This window comes from Phaenicophaeus curvirostris, chromosome 2 (assembly GCF_032191515.1).
Source record: "Phaenicophaeus curvirostris isolate KB17595 chromosome 2, BPBGC_Pcur_1.0, whole genome shotgun sequence".
Taxonomy (NCBI): Eukaryota; Metazoa; Chordata; class Aves; order Cuculiformes; family Cuculidae; genus Phaenicophaeus; species Phaenicophaeus curvirostris.
This window is the reverse complement of record NC_091393.1, coordinates 4437233-4442776: the sequence shown is the minus strand read 5'-3', so window position 1 is coordinate 4442776 and position 5544 is coordinate 4437233.

The following is a 5544-nucleotide window of genomic DNA, read 5'->3' as shown; positions in this document are numbered from 1 at the left end:
TGAACATTTCTAGCCTTCATGGAGAAAGTCTATAAATATCAGCCTCACTGGTCATAAAACTTTTAAGGCAATAAAAGGAGCTAAAAATCCACTCAGAATGGTACGACAGGGTTGAGCCTGACTTGCCATTTTTAATGCTCTGGTGGGTGAAGTGCACATACCTGTCTCCTTAAAGACTAGCAGGACATCAGCTTAAAACCATCAGCTTAAAACCATCAGCTCTACATTGAACTGCAGGGGGTGGTTACATGCCTTCAAGACCTTCAAGCTTATGAACTCCTGATGGATATCTCCTCTCAGGATTATTTATTTGCATGCTGGTGACAGTACCCATAAAACAGATAGAGAGAGGAGCAAGTACACCTCCTCATACCCAGGTTTAAGTGCAGTCCTTCCTCGTGCTGGACCCTGAAATCCTTCCTGCAGTGTTAAGGGGAGAAATGTTCAGTGTCAGAGTGATCCCATGCAAATAATGCTGGTGGCTGAAGTATTTGCCTAAGGAGATGAGAGTTTAACTCGCTGACCATTAACGTTTCATGCACTCCGCACTCCCACGCCTCAGAGAACGCTGTTAGTTCACAGCTCTACAGAAAGCACAGACACATTCAAAATAAGGACATGAACCAGAAAGGTATTTTAGACCCATTAGTTATAATTTACACACCAATGGCATACGGCATAAAGACAAAATATACAGATTTTCATATATATACACATACATGGATCAATAGAGTGCACAATTTAAAGTTATGTTACACTTAAGTGTACAATTTTAAGTATGGCTTTATAAACTAGTAGTAGTAACAGTGCTACAATAATGTATGTCTAATGTAAGTTCATAGACAAACAACATAATGCAGCTACAGCATTAGAGTTCTCATTTAGCAATGTGTTGCTCCATTTTATTTGTTAAACCTCAAACACTGCTGCCAGCTGGACATATCCCTCCCCCCCAGTACCCATCTATATACACTTTATTCCTCTTGTATTGCACACCCCAATGATTAAAACTGCGGGACTTGCAGTTTTCAAGTACCCTGAAAATAAAAACCTGTACATTCAATAAAAGATTAGCTTTAAGAACAAACTAAGAATTCACGGAAGAACACACACATAGTGCCCACTGAGAACATCAACACGACCAGTGAAGCTTAAAAACAGCACTTTTTTTTTTTTTTTTTTGCCTTACTGCCCCAAAGGAAAATCTGTAGGTGAGGATAATTAGACATAGGAATAAGAGAAGTGGTAAATTCTGGGTCAGTTTGGAAGCTTGGTTGGAAACCCTGACTCCACTGAAACAAATGGCACTTTTGTCAGTGACTCCAAAGCAGGCAGGATTTTATTTGTTCTGCAAAAGTTTAATGCCTTTTGAAAACATATGCTCCATTTCAGCTTCAGTTTGTTGAGCTGAATGTGGAAATCATTAGATGAAATCCTACAATACACATGAGTCAGACCACAGGCCCATAACAATCTCCTCTGGCCTTAAAAATCTGGAAGTGGGACAACCAGGACGCAGTATTAACAGTTCAGCATGGTATTAACTGTTTAGTAGTGACCTATTGAACGTTTTCATCGACTGAGATTCCTGTGCTGTACACAGACAACCCTCTTCTTTTCCTAATTCCTCAGGGAACTGCAGAGACCTTTGCTGAGAAGTGCTTCACATTTGGGTACTTCCACAGGAAAACAGAAGCCCTCCCTGACGGCCACCAAAGAGAGGCTTGCCCAAAACCACTGAGACAGAGCTGATTTGTGTTGCAACACTTTTCTCCATCAAAGCAAAGCTGAAAATTAAATCCCTGCTCCCGCCAGCAACCCATGTAGTACAGGCAAACACCCTCCCTTGACGTGGTGCCAGCTGGACAAGAGAACCCACGTTCACCAGTAAGCTCAAAGCTTTGTCCTTTGTCACGGGGATGCTGATGACTCTGCAGTACGAGCGTGGAATGACAGCACACTGGCAACCTCACCAGAGCCACAGCTACCAAACAGAGTCTCTCCACCGTCTACCTAGCCCTAACGAACACCCAAAGCAGAGCACAGCACATCTGTAGCACTAATCCACTGCTGAAAACCACTGCGGTCATTCAATGGTACCTCTAGTTCTCTTGGCCCATGGGATTAGATATTGCTGCTCGAGCGCTCCTCCAGATCACAGGCACTGACATACATGGCGCAACTCAAACCTACACTATGCGTATCCATTTCCATAGGCCAGCTATTGGGCCATCCAACATAATTCTGCATTTAGAGTGCACAATTTGCTTTATTTCAATCACACACCTAATTCATAATTTTGAAATATTTGGGGGTGGGGCATGGGGGAGGCTAGGCTAAATAGCTGCTTGACAGATTTGAATTCTTATTCAAACAGTTAAGGACAAGACCCACTTGAATTCATCCTCTGCCACAGAAATTTCACTTGGTGAGCTGCCCTGCATAAATCTGCACATAATATACTTTTCCAGCAGGCAATATTTTGTAAGGCTTAGTATCTGACAGATACAGCCCTTTCAATGAAAACAGGATGAAACTGTCATGATTACTTGAGCAGACATCACAGACAAAAGGAAATTTGTGCCTGAACTGTTGCTGCAGAAATATTTCAGGCAATATTTTTTCAAAGAGAATGTAGATCTGGAGGGACATTGCCAAGGTTTTAAAGATCAAAACGTGTGACTTGCAGTGTTATAATTGGATGGAAGCAGTCCTCCAGATCTGAAGCATCAGGTTTGGTTTGGTTTTTAAATCAAGCACCACATCTGCAGGATTTCTGTAGGACCTATACATACCGGCGTCTGTTCCCCCCACTTGGTAACAGTGAGCTCTGCTGACAGAGCCAATGAGTCCAACAGGGGTAAACAAATCCCTTCTGACATGACAGTGTGTTACACAGTCAAACACTGCAATTCACATGAAAAAAAAAAATACCAACAACAGACTGCTTCAAAGCTAACCCTATTGGAAATGCAGGGCTTGCTTTAAACTCCCATTTGCCAAACAAGGAGCAGACCAATTATCCATTCTCTTAAAGCAGCAGGACTGAAATAAATGCAGCACTCAGGCTTTGGCAGTATTTACGCTAAAGTAACTGGAAGGAACCACACTGCCTCCTTGCCAGAATGAGGGGTCATGCTCCATCTGGGGTCATGCTCCAGCTCGAGAGCAGGGCAGGGCTCCTGCCCAGCTAGCCGGAACAGGGTTGACCAGGCCAATGGTTCAGTCTGTGTCCTCCTGCAGTGACCCACCACTTGGCACCCTCACCCCACCCTCTACCCGCTGCCTCCTCCCATACCTCACAAGGATCCCCGTCCTATTTCCAGAGGTGACGAACAGCGTGAAGGAACCCCAGACTAGCTTTCCTCCTACCAGGACCATGTACCATCACCTACCCGAAACCAGCCTGAGGCCACCACATCCAGATTTGGCTCTCGGGGACCTCGCGGCCATCTGACCCCTGGGACAAGGGTCTTTGAACCCTTCCCGAAGTCAGCCTGCAATGAGTGCCTGGCCAAGGCAGTACGATTCCCAATTGGGGTGAAAAACCTCGTGTGATCAGTGTCACCTCAGATACAACATTGTAGCCTCCTTTGCCCTCCAGCTTGAAGCAGTCATCCCAGATCACCTGCTGGGCAGCCAGCACCCTGCAGCTGCCCCAAGCCTCACTGCTGCAGAGACACTCGATGTCCTCAGCCCCCACAAGCAGCCAGGACCTCCAACATCCCTAAGACTGACTTGCTGGCAGTTTTGATCAGTGAGGAAGAAAGAAATCAAAGAAAATAAAGATGCGTTCTATTTTCAGTTCTCTATAGAACCTCAGCACCAAGATAAAAAAATAAATATGAATGAAGAGGAAAAAAAAACCACCAAAAAACACTACAGGACTAAGAACTAGTTGCTCTTTTAGCAAAAATTTGGGAAGTTAAAAGATCTGCTCTGTTTTTAATTAAGAAAACTCTTGTTTTCTCTTTCCCCATACAAACCAAAATGAACCAGCACCTTTTCATGCATGTTAGAAAAGCATTTTTTAAAAAAAAACATCTTTCCTTCCCTCTCAGGCACATTTAGCCAAGATGAGATTCCCAAATTAAAAAAGCTTGGATCAAATCCTTTTATATAGGTCCAACAGTCACCATTTGTTCCTGGGTGGGATAAATAAACCCAGGGATTTCATACCAAACCCAGACAAAACACACCACCTATAAATTCCTAAAGAGACACTGTTTCTTAATTTCACCTCTAGATTGAAACACAGCCAAACACAAAACTGCAGACTTTAATATCTAGAGTAGCTGTCATAAAGAGAAAGTCAATTAACTTCTCTAAGGTAACCCTAGGAGTTGCAAGGGCCACTGCCATGGACACATCTGTCAGCCCATCAAAATTATAAAGGTGACACAGTCCACTGAAGTCAGGCTGGTCTTTTAATGACTGTGCCTCACAGCTGGGACTCATCTCCTGCAAACGCACCCTCCCAAGGCTGAGAAGATGGAGAAAGCAGAGCCTTCACACGTGCAAGGGTAAGTAAATGAAAACATCTCCATCAGAATTTCCAACACACAAACATTCTTGAAGAGGAGCTTTTTGACATGGATATCTTTTATCCAGAATACTAACAGCTACATCTTTGCAGACAGCATCTGCCCTGACTCGGCTATGAATTTTCACAGGCATTTCAGTCCATCACCTCTGTGCTTTCAAGCTAAGACTTATCTTCTTATGCTCTGCTCCTGTGCTTCGTTTCACAAGAAGAGTCCAGAGTAACTGGATGACACACTCCTCCTTCTCAGTTCACTTTGTAAATGATACTTACCCACAACAACAGAGATCATTGACTGGAACATGGCTCCAAGAACACACCTGGGGAACTGAGGAAACAGGTGCAGATACGCACTCTCCCCAGACTACACCAAACTTGTCAGCTCTCACTGCAGTGGTTTTCATGACCTCCAACAGACCTTGGAACTCACTGGAGACATGTGTCACCCTGCTTTCAGAGCCATGGCTAGCTTCATGTTTCCTCAGAGCAAGCAGTTTCCTCTGCAGAAGACACTCCGCATTCCAGGAAAGGGAGATAGTCTTTGAAAGCTGGAGTTATTTCAAGCTCCAGACCATGAGAACTACCAAAAACTTACACCCCAAAGCAATTGCCTGCCTTGTCTACTCCCAGGCTGTATGGCACAACCAACACATCATAAAAATTGTGCTGAGGGATCCTGACTCATCTAACTGTAACTCACTGGGAAAGTCATAATTGAAATATTTTTTTTTAAACAGACTACCACCAAAGTCTGCAGGCAAATACCCAATTTTATACAAATGTTTACAAACACTGCAACTGTCTATATGTTCTATATGCTTTATCTGTACTAAACCAACAGTCATGGCAAGCAACACTGATGTACATGCTTCCCTTCAAAGTGAATAAATCCAATGAATTAATTCTCACTTCTAGCCTGTATTTACAGAGAAACGAACATGAACCATTTCAGCCCCTGTGCAATCATTCTGGATTTGGAGTTTCAGATGCTTTAAAAAATC